The 17689-nt window shown below is 43.5% G+C and overlaps 1 long non-coding RNA gene across 2 annotated transcripts in view; it reads right to left on the bottom strand.

Annotated features, from left to right (window-relative positions):
• The window catches only part of LOC140185545 (uncharacterized), a 33182-nt gene extending 15735 nt beyond the window's left edge, over positions 1 to 17447 (bottom strand). For both annotated transcript variants that reach the window (XR_011882647.1, XR_011882646.1), the window contains exons 1-2: positions 17369 to 17447; positions 8549 to 8616 (exon numbers count right to left, since the gene is read on the bottom strand). This is a non-coding gene — a long non-coding RNA (uncharacterized lncRNA). The remainder of the gene's footprint in view (positions 1 to 8548; positions 8617 to 17368) is intronic.
• Positions 17448 to 17689: the final 242 nt, after the last annotated feature.

Raw genomic sequence — 17689 nt, 5'->3', positions numbered from 1 at the left:
TGGAGTAGTTTATGTTCCTAGCATTTTCCTTGCAAATAATTAGTAGTTATTTGTAAAGAATATAAGAAATAGGGAGTGTGAGAAAGCCCAAGTCGCCCTTGAGCTTGCACAGCCATTCTATAAAGTCAAGGTCCATCTATAGATTAGATTCGATCATCTTTATTTGTCACACATACATCAAAAAAGAATCATTGGCATTTGTCGTGAGATCTTTTATTTTGTGGCAGCAGAACATTGCAATATATAATAATAAACTATAAATTACAATACAAATATATATATTTAAATTAAGTAAGTCGTGCAAAAGAGATGAGAAAATAGTGAGGTGGTGTTCTTGGATTCATTGTCCATTCAGAAATCTGGTGATGCAGGGAGAGAAGTTGTTCCTGAAACTTTGAGTGCATCGAAACATAGAGTGAAATGCACCATTTGTGTCAATGACCAACACAGGTTGATGCTAGGGGTAACCCACAAGTTCCACCACATTTCCGGCTTCAACGTAGCATATCCATAATTTACTACCCCTAACTCGCATGTCTTTTGAACGTGGGAAGAAACCCATATGGCCAAGGTGAAAATCGACAAACTCCTTACAGACAGTGGTGGGAATTGAACCCTGATCTTACAGCTCTCACTGTAAAGTATTATACTACCAAACTACCCTTGGCTTTTACTCTGCTATCATACCTGTTCCCTCCTATCCATCACTCTCCTATAGGGCAAGAATCTGCCTACCTTAACCTTGAACATATTCAGTGACCACTCCTCAACTGTCCGGTTTGAGAATTTCAAAAATTCACAACCCTCTGATAGAAGAAATTCATCCTCATCTCTTTCCTTAATGGGTAACTCTCCACTCCAGAAATTCTGTACCTTGATTCTTGACACCCTCACTGAGGCGAAGATCCTATCTATCAACCTCTCTCAAAATTTTATACTTATGATGGATATTCCCTTCCTGGACCAGGGGCTTCTTCTTTTTGCCAAGCTTGGCTTTCTGAACACAGCAGCTGCCACTTGCAAAGATCAAGTTAAACTTCCAACAAAATTCTTTGTTTAGCTTCTGGTCGTAAATGGGAGCCAGACTTCAGTTTTAAATGTAAATGGCAAGGAATAATCAGTTTGAAGTTGGAAGGGCAGCTTTGAAAACAGATGCGTTGCTTATAGAAAGAAGGATGTTGCATCAGTGCACCTGGCTCATTAATGCTCAAGAGTTGTAGTATCAGACAATGGGTTATTTAATTTGCCTTATTTCAAATCAGACAACACCGGATAAGTTGCTTAGTTCAAAGAAGCTTCCAGACCAGATGAAGACAATCACTTAGCACATCAAAAGCAGATCTATTAACAAATTGGAAAATTTATGCACTCAAGCTTCACAGTACTAATTGTGGGTACTTGGGATCTGTGTCTCCCAGCTTTTAGACTGCTTGTGATAAAAAGCTATCTGAAAGAATATCATATATGTGAGAAGTCACTCAAGTGGTAGAAAAAGGGAACAAATACAGACAGCAGTTCAGACTCATTAGGAATGTGGTAGGGGACATGAAGAAGGATGAATGAGATACATGGTGAACTACAGTACGTTCCTCTGCCTTTGATTTCTGGAACAGATGACTAGTTCATCTGCATCAACGGTCTGTCTTTTTAGAAATTATGCCTGCATTTTGGAAATCCTTAATTGGAAATGTTTTTTTAAGATAGAAGATCCTCTGAGTTTTAAATGTGTTTTAAGAATGTGAATTAAAACTTCTATCACTAAAAATTGAACTGTGGTTAAACTACTTTGTTAGCTGAAAGTATCTTCTCCTCAGTGGGGGGGGGCACCACTCAGATAATGGGTATTGGCAACTAAACTAACCATGGAAGTGAACTAGTCTTTGAAGATTGGGTAGTTAATAGCATAATCTCCACTTAGTGAGAGTACTCATGGGTCTTTATACTTGATAGGGCTTAAGGTCTTCATTTGAGTTTAGAACTTTGTGGTCAGCAAACCCAATGCTATCACACAATAAGATCACTTCTCATTCATGTAAACTCCAATAAGTACAGACTCCATCTCCTCTACCTCCCTTTCATCTCATTGAGTCACAGAGACAGTCAGCATGGAAACAAGCACTTGAACTGGCCAAGACCACACCACAGGAACAATGTGGTGTTTCAAAGTATTGTTTTATTAAAAATGATTAACAGAAGGGCAATTAATCACATCAGTCACTCAAACTCCTGATTATCAGCCAAGACTGTTGTGGAAGCAAACCTGTATAAAAGAAAAACTACCCATTCAAGAATAGTGAAACCTTCTCTGAGATAACTCCAATGAAAACATAACCCTCCTTAAATAAATAAACCTAAGCGGTCCATAATGGCCCCAAGAATGTTCACACCAATTCATTCATTCATTCATTATGTGCCATGTTGTATGATCATGGTCCTTGACCAGGGTTGCTCTTGGCGAATGTTTCTGCAGAAGTGGTTTGTCATTGCCTTCTTCTGGGCAGTGTCTTTACAAGACGGGTGACCCCAGCCATTATCAATACTCTTCACAGGTCATCTGTCTGGCGTCAATGGTCACATAACCAGGACTTGTGATATGCCCCAGCTGCTCGTACAGCCACACCAATAGTTATATCAAAGGTTCCCTTTGTTTATATTCCATCCCTTTAACAAATAACTATTTTTTATGGAGTTAGACATTTCATTTATACATTAACCGGTCAATATTTCAAAAAATGCTTTGTGGAACTGCTGAATCTTTTATTCATTCATATTTATGATATGCAGAAAATATGCCTGTTCCTGTACCAGAATAATAACAATCCTATTCTGGTAGTGTTGGGCAAGTGGCCAAGTGGTTAAGGCGTTCGTCTAGTTATCTCAAGGTCGCTAGTTCGAGCCTCAGCTGTGGCAGCGTGTATGTGTCCTTGAGCAAGGCACTTAATCACACATTGCTCTAGTCTGTGCGAGGAGTGGCACCCCACACAGACTTCCAATCTGCGCCTTGCAAGGCATGAAAATGCCCGATGCGGGCCTCTCATGGTCTGAGTCGATGTTCCCCCACCCCCTGCCCCCCAATCAATCAAGGAAGTTCTGTGTCTCATTTATACACTTTCCTTTCTATTCATTCATGTATAATTTATGTTTAATCCATTTGTTGGATGTTTACACAAATGGCACATTTCACTGTGTATGGGATGTCCAGGGAGAGGGAGCGCCTCTGGTGAAGGGGCTTGTTGTGTCCGTTTTGGGGCAGCTCACTAACCTTCGGTCCCCACCAGACACTCAACTCTCACCTGTGGCTCCAAGTGGCTGTTTACATGCGACAGCAGCCACACCCTGGTACATCGCATCGACAGGCGGATAAACCAGGCCAGGGAAGACGGTGGGCCTTGTACCCCAGTGAGATAGGGACGTGCCTGTCCTAGCATTCGAAGTCAGCTCTGGCGGATAGGGCAGAGGAGATCTACAGTGAGATCCAATGGCCAGGAAGGCGGTTCTGCAACACTCCATGGAGAGCCAAGGGCATGACAAGGCACAAAAGATGACCTGGTCATCCACTGCAACCAAGGAGGACCCTAGTTTGTGACACTTGTTTGTACCACTGGATCTGGACTTCTGAGGTCGAAGGAATGGAACTGTCCCAGTTTCCTGTCATCGTTGGACACAACGGACAACCATCACATTTCACTGTACATTTTGATATACTTATCATAAATAAATCTGAATTTGAATCAGATTTTGAATTTATATTTTTCTTGTGAATGCTGTTTCGATGATGCTATGTACCTGTGATGCTGTTGTTGACAATCTCAGATCTGATGAGGTGGTGTACGAGAGAGAGAGAGAGAGAAATTGGCTGGTTGAGTGGTGTCACAACAAAAACCTTGCACTCAACATCAGTAAATTTAAGGAATTGGTAGTGGACTTCAGGAAGAGGAAATCAGGAGAACATATGCCAGTCCTCTTCAAGAGATCAGCAGTGGAAAGGCTGAGCGGTTTCAAGTTCCTACGTGTCAATATCTCAAAAGATTTATCCTTGGCCCAACATACTGATGCAATCTTGATGAAGGCATGCCAGTGGCTATATTTCATTAGGATTTTGAGGAGATATAGCTTTCCACCAAAGATTCCAGCAAATTTCTACAGATGCTCTGTGGACAGCATTCTGATTGGTTGCATCGCCACCTGATATGGAGGTGCCAATACACAGAATCAAAAGAGTTGCAGAGGGTTGTAAACTCAGCCAGCATTATAGCTACTAGCCTTGCCACCATTGGGGACACTTCAAAAGGCGATCCCTCAAGAAGATCATACAGGACATGCCTTCTTCTCATTACTACTATCAGGGAGGAGGTACAGGAGCTTGAAGACACATACTCAATATTTTCAGAATAGCTTCTTCCCCTCCACCATCAAATTTCTGAAAGGTTCATAAACTCATGAACACTATCTCACAATTTTGCTTTCTTTTTGCACTCTGCACTGTAATTCTTATTGAAACTTGTAGCATTTTTATGTACTGCTGCCACAAAGCAGCAAAATTCATGGCAACACACTCAAAATGCTGGCGGAATGCAGCAGTCCAGACAGCATCTATAGGAAGAAGTACAGTCAACGTTTCGGGCCGAGACCCTTCGTCAGGACTAACTGAAAGAAGAGATAGTAAGAGATTTGAAAGTGGGAGGGGGAGGGGGAGATCCGAAATGATAGGAGAAGACAGGAGGGGGAGGGATGGAGCCAAGAGCTGGAAAGTTGATTGGCAAAAGGGATATGAGGCTGGAGAAGGGAGAGGATCATGGGACAGGAGGCCTAGGGGGAAAGAAAGGGGGAGAGGGGAAGCCCGGAGCATGGGCAAGGAGTATAGTGAGAGGGACAGAGGGAGAAAAAGGAGCAAGAGAAAAAAAAATGATAATAATTAATAATTAATAAATAAATAAATAAATAAATAACAGATGGGGTACAAAGGGAAGGTGGGGCATTAACGGAAGTTAGAGAAGTCAATGTTCATGCCATCAGGTTGGAGGCTACCCAGACGGAATATAAGGTGTTGTTCCTCCAACCTGAGTGTGACTTCATCTTGACAGTAGAGGAGGCCGTGGATAGACATATCAGAATGGGAATGGGACGTGGAATTAAAATGGGTGGCCACTGGGAGATCCTGCTTTCTCTGGTGGACAGAGCATAGGTGTTTAGCGAAACGGTCTCCCATCCTGCGTCGGGTCTCGCCAATATATAGAAGGCTGCATCGGGAGCACCGGACACAGTATATCACCCAGCCTCTTCCCACCCTGTCTCTTGCAAAAATGCCATCCCCTTCTCGCAATTCCTCCATCTCCGCCGCACCTGCACTCAGGATGAGGCTTTTCATTCCAGGACGAAGGAGATGTCCTCCTTTTTTAAAGAAAGGGGCTTCCCTTCCTCTGCCATCAACTCTGCTCTCAAATGCATCTCTCCTATTTCACACACATCTGCTCTTACCCCATCCTCCCACCACCCCACTAGGAATAGGGTTCCCCTTGTCCTCACCTACCACCCCATCAGCCTCCGGGTCCAACATATAATTCTCCGTAACTTCCGCCACCTCCAACGGGATCCCACCACTAAGCACATCTTTCCCTCCCCACCTCTTTCTGCTTTCCACAGGAATCGCTCCCTACGCGACTCCCCTGTCCATTCATTCCCCCCCCCCATTCCTTCCCACCTACGCTCTGTCCGCCAGAGAAAGCAGGATCTCCCAGTGGCCACACATTTTAATTCCACGTCCCATTCCCATTCTGATATATCTATCCATGGCCTCCTCTACTGTCAAGATGAAGCCACACTCAGGTTGGAGGAACAACACCTTATATTCCGTCTGGGTAGCCTTCAACCTGATGGCATGAACATTGACTTCTCTAGCTTCCGTTAATGCCCCACCTTCCCTTTGTACCCCATCCATTATTTATTAATTATTATTATTATCTTCTCTCTCTCTCTCTGTTTTTTCTCCCTCTGTCCCTCTCACTATACTCCTTGCCCATCTTCTGGGCTTCCCCCTCCCCCTTTTCTTTCTCCCTTGGCCTCCTGTCCCATGATCCTCTCATATCCCTTTTGCCAATCAACTGTCCAGCTCTTGGCTCCATCCCTCCCCCTCCTGTCTTCTCCTATCATTTCAGATCTCCCCCTCCCCCTCCCCCTTTCAAATCTCTTACTATCTCTTCTTTCAGTTCTTCCTGACGAAGGGTCTCGGCCTGAAACGTTGACTGCACCTCTTCCTAGAGATGTTGCCTGGCCTGCTGCGTTCACCAGCAACTTTGATGTGTGTTGCTTGAATTTCCAGCACCTGCAGATTTCCTCGTGTTTGCGGTTTTAAAATTCATGGCATAGAGTACTGTACAAAAGTCTTCGGCACATGTATATAGTTAAGGTGCCTAAGACTTTTGCACAGTACTGTAGTAATTTTATGTATTGCACTGTACTGCTGCTGCAAAAACAAATTTCATGACATATGTGAGTGATGGTAAACCTGATTCTGATATGGGCCTCTACTGTGGACTGAGAGTGGGAAGGGGACAGGGAGAGGGGAATTATGGTTGGCGAAAGGGGAATGGAGAGGAGAGGGAGTGGGAAGCACCAGAGAGACATTCCGTAATGACCAATAAACTAATTGTTTGGAATCAAGTGACCTTGCCTGGTGTCTCAGGGCTGGGTGTGTCGGCAGCTGAGTCAGCCCCCACCCCTGGCACACCTTCTCTGCCACCTGTCCCACACCCCTCCCATGTCACTCCACCCTCGCCATTCCCAACATCCTTTGCTTCTGTTGGATTTACAACTTCACTCGCCGCTCCACGTTGACAAATATAGTACTGTATAAATGTATTAGGCACCCCAGCTAGATGTATATGTATACACCTAAGACTTTGCACAGTACTATATGTCAGTAATAAAGAAGCTGATTCAGATTTTGATGCTGTTGCAAGTGAGTTGTTCATTGCACCCTGTGCCTGCACTTGTGCATATATGACAATAAACTAGACTTTGACTACATTGCAATTGATCCAAATCATGGCCAACAACATCCTGGATAGCCTCATGATATCTTCATGACCTGTACTCTATCAACATCGACATTGAACACATCAAATCCCTGAAAGTTGCCTCACAGGTGGATAGGGTAGTTAAGAAAGCTTATGGGGTGTTAGCTTTCATAAGTCGAGGGATAGAGTTTAAGAGTTGCGATGTAATGATGCAGCTCTATAAAACTCTGGTTAGGCCACACTTGGAGTACTGTGTCCAGTTCTGGTCGCCTCACTATAGGAAGGATGTGGAAGCATTGGAAAGGGTACAGAGGAGATTTACCAGGATGCTGCCTGGTTTAGAGTATGGATTATGATCAGAGATTAAGGGACCTACGGCTTTACTCTTTGGACAGAAGGAGGATGAGAGGAGACATGATAGAGGCATACAAGATATTAAGAGGAATAGATAGAGTGGACAGCCAGCGCCTCTTCCCCAGGGCACCACTGCCCAATACAAGAGGACATGGCTTTAAGGTAAAGGGTGGGAAGTTCAAGGAGGATATTAGAGGAAGGTTTTTTACTCTGAGAGTGCGTGGAATGCACTGCCTGAGTCAGTGGTGGAGGCAGATACACTAGTGAAATTTAAGAGACTACTAGACAGGTATATGGAGGAATTTAAGGTGGGGGGTTATATGGGAGGCAGGGTTTGAGGGTTGGCACAACAATTGGGCTGAAGGGCCTGTACTGTGCTGTACTATTCTATATTCTATAAATGAACCAGAATTTACATACTTTTGTGGACTGAGAGCACCATGTGAAAAAGCTGCTCTCTGGTTTTATTCCCAGCAGCTTCAGCTTTTACTTCATTGTTATTCCTCCTTGTTCAAGATTCCATCGCCGGAGGGTAAAGTCGAAGAAAATCAATTGAGTCTTGCTGATGCAGCCCAACAATCCTGCAGTGAACTGTGCCCATTTATCCCCAGACTGTCTGCTGATAGAAGCTGTTAGATTTGTCGGTATGGTGCACAGCGTACACATCAGTATCTGTGTGTGTGTGTGTGTGTATTTGTTTGTTTATTTATTCATTCATTTATTCATTCATTCATTCATTCAGTGATACAGCCTGGCACAGGCCCTTCCAGCCCAACAAGCCGCGCTGCCAAGCAACCCACCTACTTAACCCTCACCAAATCACAGGACAACTTATAATGACCAATTAACCTACCAACCAGTATGTCTTTGGACTGTGGAAGGAAACCCATGCAGTCATGGGGAGAACGTATAAATTCCATTACAGATGGCACCAGAATAGAACACTAAACTCCAGAACGTCCCGAACTGTGTTAGCGCCGATCAAACTGCTACCCTACCATGGCACCCTTATACGCACACACATACTGTATCATACTGTATATATACACTGTACTAGTATATATACTATACTAATTTAATCTTATTTATTTGCAGTAATTTTTTCTTACTGTAATTTACAGTATATTTTATGTACTGCAGTGTAATGCTGTCGCAAAACAACATATTTCACAACATACCTCAGTGATAATAAACCGGATTCCGAGTTGGATACCTGCGTCCTTCGTTTCCTGGAGATTTCACAGCTCTGAGGAATTTAGAATGGGGAAAGTTTCACTACTTTTAATTATTTGTATTTTATCACTTCAAGGTATTTTGAAGTCTTTTGACACTTTTTTATTTTTAAAATATATTAAATGCTTTTTTTTCCCCCACAAGTGAATGCTGGCTATCAGAGTCACTCAGAAACAGTGAAAAGTCTGGACAGCTTCAATAGGTGGAACACTAGGGGTGTGGCCTTGCTGTCTGTCAAAGCAGTTCCATGAGTGTGACTTACCTACATGATCCCATGAGGTTGCATAAGTTTATGGAGTTATCTTCAACTATCTGAAGATTCCTTCTTCTTCAGCTGTTTACCTCATCCACGCATCACATCCCTGCCGGTTTGCTGCTGCTGTTACTGTGTGATCGAGAATCTTCCAGAGGGAAGGCCCCAAAATCCACGGCTTTGCCCACTGTTGGCAACCAAGGCTGAAGCTGAAGCGTTTGGATAGAGATGGTGCTCGGTACTCAGTGTCGGAGGGCTGATCGCAGCTCGAAGTTTTCGGACAACTCAGAGTCGGACTGTGGTCGGGCATGGCAGGGAGAGTTTTCTTCCTTCTCCTGTCTGCGTGAGATGTGGGACTTTCGAGAGACTTTGAACTTTTTACTGTGCCATGGCCTGTTCTTCATCAAGTTATGGTATTGTTGCACTGTTGTAACTATATGTTATAATTATGTGGTTTTTGTTAGTTTTTCAGTCTTGGTCTGTCCTGTGTTTCTGTGATATCACACCGGAGGAATATTGTATCATTTCTTAATGCATGCATTACTAAATGACAATAAAAGAGGACTGCGTGTCTTCATAATCTAATCTAATCTTACTTTATCACTCCTCCCCCACCCACCCACTTTCCCCCTCACCTGGCCTCACTTACCAACTGCCAGCTTGCACTCCTCCACCTCTCCCTCTTATTCTGGCTTCTGCCCCCTTCTTACCCAGTCCTAAAGAAGAATCTCAGTCCGAAGCATTGACTATTTATTCCTCGCCACAGATGCTGGCTGACCTGCTAAATTCCTCGAGCATTTGTGTGTGTTGCTCAAGATATCTAGGATGTGCTTAGCCAGGAAGCTTCGTCTTTGGAATGTGAGCTGTTTCTCTGGGAATAGTTAGTATGTTACTTTTGTAAATATGCTTTTCTCCCTTTTAAATTATCTCAATGTAAACTACATAAATTATCTTTATATTTCCCTTGTGTTTGATGTTTAATTTAATAGAGAGAAAGACAGACTTTGGTCTTCCTTCTCAGCTTATCCATGGTAAAACCATCAAGGGACATTTGGACTGTTCACTTAATGTGATGATCGCCTGTATTCTTTACCTTCAGTAATCTTTCTGAACAAATGGGGCAATAATAGAATTTAAGTCCGTAGCTAGAGAAAAATAAGCAGAAGGATTTCATCATTTGACAAATCGTTCCATGCTATTAATTACTATAAAATGCTGGAGTTAACTCAGCAGGCCAGGGAGAATCTATGGAAAGTTCAAAGTTCAAAGTAAAATTTACTGTCAGAGTACAACCCTGGCATTCTTCTTCCTGTCGGTATACTTAGCAAACCTATAGAACAGTAACTGTAAACAGGATCAATGAACAACAAACTGTGCAAATACAAATATAAATAAATTGCAATAAATAATGAGAGCATAAAATAACAAGATAAATGAGTCCTAAATTGAGCGTCATTATCCCCTTTTGTTCAAGAGACTGATGTTTGAGGGGTAGTAACTGTTCTTGAACCTGGTGGTGTGAGTCCTGAGGCTCTTGTACCTTCTACCTGATGGCAGCAGCGAGAAAAGAGCATGGCCTGGGTGGTGAGGATCTTTGATGATGGATGCTACTTTTCTACAGCAATGTTTCAGGCAGATGTGCTCAATGGCTGGGAGGGTTTTACCCGCGATGTACTGAGCCGAATCCACTACCTTTTGTCGGATTTTCCTGTCAGAGGTATTGGTGTTCCCATACCAGGCCATGGTGCAGCCAGTCAGCATTCTTTCCACCACACATCTTTAGAAGTTTGCCAAGGTTTATTGATGACATTCCGAACCTCCACAGACCCCTGAGGAAGAAGAGATGCTGTCGTGCTTTATTTGCAATTATATCTATATGATGGGTCCAGGACAGATCCTCTGAGACAGTGACACCCAGGAATTTAAAGTTACTGACCATCTCCACCTCTGATCCTCCAATGAGTACTGGCTCAAGGACCTCTGGTTTCCCTCTCTTAAAGTCTTCAATCAGTTCCTTGGTTTTATTGACATTGAGTAAGCAGTTGTTGTTATTACACTACTCAGCCAAATTTTCAATCTCCCTCCTGTATGCTGATTCATCAACCCCTTTGATACAGCCCTCAACAGTGGTGTCATCAACAAACTTGTAAATGGTGTTGGAGCTGTACTTAGCCACAAACAGGGATAAACAGCAGCCCATCACCTCTCTTTGGTGCCCCTCATCCTTCCCTTTCTCCATGGTCCACTGTCCTCTCCTATCAGATTCCTTCTTCTCCAGCCCTTCACCTCCCTGCTTCTTACTTCATCCCCCCTCACCTGATCTCACCTACCACTTTCCAGCTTGTATCCCCCTTCCCCTCTCCCCCACCTTCTTACTCTGGCTTCTTCCCCCTCCTTTCCAGTCCTGATGTAAGGTCTTGGCCTGAAACATTGACTGGTTATTCCCCTCCATAGATGCCGCCTGACCTGCTGAGTTCCTCCAGCATTTTGTGTGTGTTGCTCTTGTGTTTATAGTATTAATTGATTCACCTTTCACTTCCAATGGAGATATTCAGTTCAGTTTGTCCCAGACCTGCAGAGTAGGAGCCACTGCTCACTCTCATGCCAAGATTCCTCCATCTCATCCAAACTATGCCAGAAATTTGAGATTTGCACCACCAAATGCACTTCCAAAATTTGGGAATTTGCTGACGGAAATGAAGTGAACTGCCAGGAATTTTAGCTCCACAGGGATTCTCCCCCTTTAATTGATTGACACAAAGCAAATGCAAGTGACTTAGAAACGCAAACACGAGGAATTCTGCCGATGCTGGAAATTCAAGCAACACATCAGGACAAAGGGTCTCGGCCTGAAACGTCGACTGTACCTCTTCCTAGAGATGCTGCCTGGCCTGCTGCGTTCACCAGCAACTAAGATGTGTGCTGCAAGTGACTTAGAGGTTGCCTGATAGTGGTTAGCTTTATTTATCACATAAATGAAAACATTGAAACATACAGAGAAATTCTTCATTTGGATTCAAATTAGCAGGGACTGTGCTGGGGGCACTCCACAACTGTCGCCATGCTTCCAGTACCAAAATAGCATGCCCACAACTTACTCGGATGTCTTGAGAATGTGGGTATTAGCACACCCAAAGGGAACCCATGCAGTCATGTGGAAAATGAACAGACAGCAGTGGGAATCGAACCCTGACTGGTGATCATCGGCGCTGTAAAGCAATTGTGCTAATCACTGTGCTACCATACCACGGGGCGCACGGTGGCATAGTGGTAAGCACAGTGCTATTACAGCTCGGGGTGTCAGAGTTTGGCTCCTTACACGTGCATGTTTCTTCTTCGGGTGCTCGGTTCCTCCCACAGTCCAAGGACATACCAGTTAGTAGGTTAATTGGTCATTGTAAATTGACCCGTGATTAGGATAGGGTTAAATCGGTGGGTTGTTGGGCGGTGTGGCTCGAAGGGCCAGAGGGGCCTGTTCCACGCTGTGTTTCTCAACAAATAGATACATAACATTTTCATGTGTAAGGAGGCCAAGTTGGGCTCCCAGGGCAACTGACAGAAACTGATTTGATTTTTTATGTCTGCAACTGTTTTTAAATGTGTAGTGTTTTTGTTTTAAATAGGAGTTCATCTTCGATCGATAAGTCTTCCCTCTCCCATTGAAAGGAAGAAGCAAAAGCCTGAAAGCACGTACCACCAGGCTCAAAGGCAACGTCTACCCCACTGTTATGAAACCGTGGAATGTTTCCTTTGTATAATAAGATGGACGCCTGATCTCAAAACCTATCTCATTATGATCTTCCACCTTTTAGTCTACTACTTTCTCTGAAACTGTAATTATTAGTTCTCCATTCTGTTATTGTTTAACCATGTGTTGATCTGTATCGATGGCACACAGGACAAGTTTTTCCCTGTATTTATTTATTTATTGATCTATTTAGAGATACGTTGCAGAACAGACCATTTCAGTCCACCCAGCAACCCACTGATTTTAAACCCAGCCCCAGCCTAATCAAAGGACAATTTACAATGACCAAATAACCTTCTAACCAGTACATCTTTGGACTGAGGGAGGAAACTAGAGCACCTTAACCCGAATTAAATCCACTGTGATTCAGTGTAGTAAAACAATAAAACATGAAAACTTCCAAGGCGGAATGAATACTTTTTGTAGGCATTGTAAATAAATAGCAATAAATAACGAGCAGGAAATAACAGAGTCCTTAAATGAGTGTAGTTATACCCTTTTGTTCAAAAGCCTGATGGTTGAGGGGTAATAACTGTTCTAGAACCTGGTGGTGTGAGTTCTGAGGCTCTTGTACCTTCTACCTGATGGCAGCAGTGAGAAGAGAGCATGACCTGGGTGGTGAGGATCTTTGATAATGGATTCTACTTTTCTACGGCAACATTTCATGTAGATGTGTTCAGCAGTTGAGAGGCTTTTACCCGTGATGTACTGGGCCAAATCCAAGTCCTGACGAAGGGTCTCGGCCTGAAATGTCGACTGCACCTCTTCCTACAGATGCTGCCTGGCCTGCTGCATTCACCAGCAACTTTTATGTGTGTTGCTCCACTACCTTTTGTAGGATTTTCTGCTCAAAGGCATTGGTGTTCCCATACCAGGCCGTAATGCAGTCAGTCAGCACACTTTCCACCACACATCTATAGTAGTTTGCCAAGATTTTCGACGACATGCCGAACTTTCGCAGACTCCTGAAGAAATAGGGGTGCTGCCATGCTTTCTTCGCAATAATATTTATATGATGGATCCAGGAATTTAAGACAGTGACACTCAGGAATTTAAAATTGCTGACCCTCTCCACCTCTGATCCTCCAATGATTACTGGCTCATGGACCTCTGGTTTCCCTCTCCAAAAGTCTATAATCAGTTCCTTGATCTTATTGACATTGAGTGAGAGGTTGTTGTTATTATACCACTCAGCCAAGTTTTCAATCTCCTTCCTGTATGCTGATTCATCACCCCCTTTGATACAGCCCTCAACAGTGGTGTCATCAGCAATCTTGTACATGGCAAACTTGTACAGTATATGATAAAACAGGCAATAGAGACTCTGACTTGGAAAAATATATGAAGTACAAGTTCAGGTGAAATATATCAACTCCTACCTGAGAAATGAATTGGATCTACTCCATTTTGCCTACCATCACAACAGGTCAACAGCAGATACCATTTCATTGGCTCTTCACTTAACTCAGGAACATTTGGACAGTAAAGAAGCAAACATCAGGATGCGGTTTATTGACTACAGCTTGGAATTCAATTATGTTAGAAAATTATGCGAAGAAAAAGCATTTCAGGATGTATATTGTATACATTTCTCTGGCATTAAATTGTACCTTTGAACCTTTGATGTTATCCCCTCAAAACTATTCAATAAGCTCAAAGACCTTGGCCTCAATATCTCCTTTTGCAACTGAATCCTCAATTTCCTCACTTGCAGACCCCAGTCAGTTTGTATTGGCAACACACCTCCTCCACGATCTCCATCGGCACCGGTGCTCCACAAGGCTGTGTGCTTAGCCCCCCTGTTCGACTCATTTTATACGTATGACTGTGAAGCTAAGCACGGCTCCAATGCCATATTTAAATTGGCTGACAACATCACTGCTGTAGGCTGAATCAAATGTGGAACCCAAAGTAGTGTGGCAGTTAGTGCGATGTTATCACAGCTTGGAGCATTCCAATATTTGGAGTTCAATTCCAGCGCCATTCTGTAAAAGTCTTTGGACACCTTCCCTGTGGATTACGTGGGCTTTTCCCGGTTTCTTCCCACAGTCCAAACACATACCGGCTAGGTTCACTGGTCATTGTAAATTGTTCCGTTATTAAGTTAGGGTTAATCAGGGTTGTGGCTTGCTGGGGCGGCTTGGCTTGAAGGGCCAGTCGAGCCTACTCCACGCTGTGTTGGTAAATAAATAAAAGTGGTGGTGAGTCACCATATAGGAGGGAGATTGAAAATCTGGCAGAGTGGTGCAGCCACAACAACATCTCGCTCAATATCAGAAAGACCAAGGAGATGATTGTTGACCACGGGAGGAGAAAACTGGAGGTCCATGAGCTAGTCCTCAAAGTTTAATGTTCAAAGTAAATTTATCAAAGTACATACATACACATCACCATATACATGCTAGCGTAGTTGTTAGCACAACGCATTACAACACCAGCGACCCGAGTTCAATTCCCACCGCTGCCTGTAAGGAGTTTGTATGTTCTCCCCGTGACCACATTGGTTTTCTCCAGGTGCTCTGGTTTCTTCCCACAGTCCAAAGATGTACCGGTTGGTAGGTTAATTGGTAAATTAGGCTGGGGTTAAATTGGCGGATTGCTGAGTGGCGCAGTTCGAAGGCCCAAAGGGCCTATTCTGCACTGTATCTCAATAAAAAAATACATCTCTGAGATTCATTTACATAATTAGCAGTATATAGTTTCCATCCATCGACATCTGGGTTAAGGGCCCTGCATGCTTCCATTGCACCACCCTGCTGATGACTCATCGGAGGGTCAGAGGTGCAGACAGTCATCAGCTTCAAATTCCTCAGTATTATCATTTTGGAGGACCTGTCCTGGCTCCAACATGTCATTACAACGAAAGCATGGCAACAACTCTACTTTCTTAGCAGTTTGCAAAGACTAGGCATATCATCTAAAATGTTGACAAACTTTTATAGATGTGTAGTGGAAAGTATATTGACTGGTTGCATCATGGCCTGGTATGGAAACACCAATGCCCTCGAACAGAAAAACCTGCAATGAGTAATGGGTACAGCCCAGTCCATCACGAGTAAAATCCTCCCCACCATTAAATACATCTACATGGAGCACTGTCACAAGAAAGCAGCATCCATCATCAGGGACTCCCACCATCCAGGTTATGCTCTCTTATTGCCGCCATCAGGAAGAAGGCACAGGAGCCTTAAGACCCACACCACCTGGTTCAGGAGCAGTTATTACCCCTCAACCATTAGACCCTCGAACCAGAGGGGATAACTTCACTCACCTCAACACTGAACTGTTCCCACAATCTGTGGACTCACTTTTAAGGGTTCTTCATCTCATATTCTCAATATTTATTGTTTATTTATTATTATTATTTTGTTTCTTTGTAGTTACTGTGAATTCCTGCAAAAAAAAACTCAGGGGTTGTATATGGTGACATATATGTACTTTGATAATAAATTTACTTTTGAACTTTAAACTTTAAACAAATAAAGCTAATCTTTAAATCCCATTAAAGTGACCGTTTTTGCTGCAGCAGCACAGTATATTACCAGCTTGACAAACGTAAATTACATGAACTTAAATTAACATAAATTATACATAACACACAACAAAATAACCAAAAATAAACATAACGACGCTAGTATAAATTGAGAGGAATAGAGTCAAGGTAGAATTAGGATTTTCAAGGTCAGTTGAAGAGCCTGTTTGCTGTGGGGAAGAAGTTGTTGTTGTTGAACCATGCGATGTTATCACTGGCACTGGGTCTAAATGTCAGAATTCCCTGCCCAGAAGCTCAAACGACCGCAGTTCGGGAAGGCTTTCTGACATCACTATCCTGCCGAAAGTGTCAGGACACCTTTGACCACAAATCCATCAAGTCCATCGTGTCAACACGGAACGCCCTGCAAACACTGCAGCAGAAGGATTCGATGGACACAGCGGGGCGGTTCCCTTAGCAGACCGTCCAGACCATCTGTCAGAATGCCTCATCGTCAGATCTCACCAACAGGCACCAAGACCTTGTGAACTCTGGATTTGCAAAGAGGGCGTGTAGAAAAATGCGAGGGCCATGGTTCGTCCCAAGCAATTACCTGACAGAAGACTCGCTGACCTTTGGGCTGTTCCCAGAGATACACGCACACAGACGGACATCAAGCGCTGCTGGCAGATCAGTTCGGTGAAAGACGCACTTTGGTCTGCCTGAACCTTGTTGGTGCACCAGCACATCATAGAGGAATGCTGCCGACTGGCATAATCTAGGCTGCAGAGACACACTGAAGCCTGGCGCAGCTCGCTCGAGGGCTTGGTGAAAAGGACCACAGTTTCGGGCTCCTCTGCTACAGGGACGGGAGGGGCTGGGTCGGGGAAGCCCCTCAATTATTGTGGTAGTGTACAACCCCGGTGGGGAGGGGCACATGAGTGCATAAGTTATTGGTTTTAAGGAATTTAATGAAACACGACGTAGCACAATGACTGTGAATGTAAGAACGAAAAGGCACTTAAATTCTCGTAACTTAAAACAATTTGAATAAAGCCTATCTTGTTATGATTATGAGTGGTCAGGAGAGTAAATTCTGGCCTTGCTTCCAACGTTCCCTCTAATTTTCTTTTACAGTTGTGTGGACCAACCATTGCTCCGAGCAGGAAATTTCTACACGGCATAAAACAGCCGTTAAATGTTAAGAAAATTCCAGCTGCGCGGCAACAAAAACTATGTATAGTAATCAGGGCCATAAAATATGTGAAATAAAGTTATTAGCAACAACTTACCACATAGCATTTTTTCAGGAAAGTGGCAGTATATGCTTTTGCTCTGGTAATGCTAGTATAGCTTATGAACAATTTGTGACAAAACTGAATGAAACCTCTGCGCCTTAGGCTGGAAATTTAAATAACTGATTACAAAACGCTCCTATATGCTGATTCATGACCTTTGATTTGGCCCACAGCGGTGGTGTCGTCATGCACCCATGAAGCTTAGAGGGATCAGTGCTTGCCTCTGAGGTTTGTAGCACCTCCCCGCGCCCCAAAAAGAGAAAAAAGACAAAAGGAGACATTGAGTGATGCCACACCACCTCTCACTCAATGCCA

Source organism: Mobula birostris, chromosome 20, assembly GCF_030028105.1.
Source record: "Mobula birostris isolate sMobBir1 chromosome 20, sMobBir1.hap1, whole genome shotgun sequence".
NCBI classification, from domain to species: domain Eukaryota; kingdom Metazoa; phylum Chordata; class Chondrichthyes; order Myliobatiformes; family Myliobatidae; genus Mobula; species Mobula birostris.
This window is presented reverse-complemented; position numbering and strand designations above follow the sequence as displayed.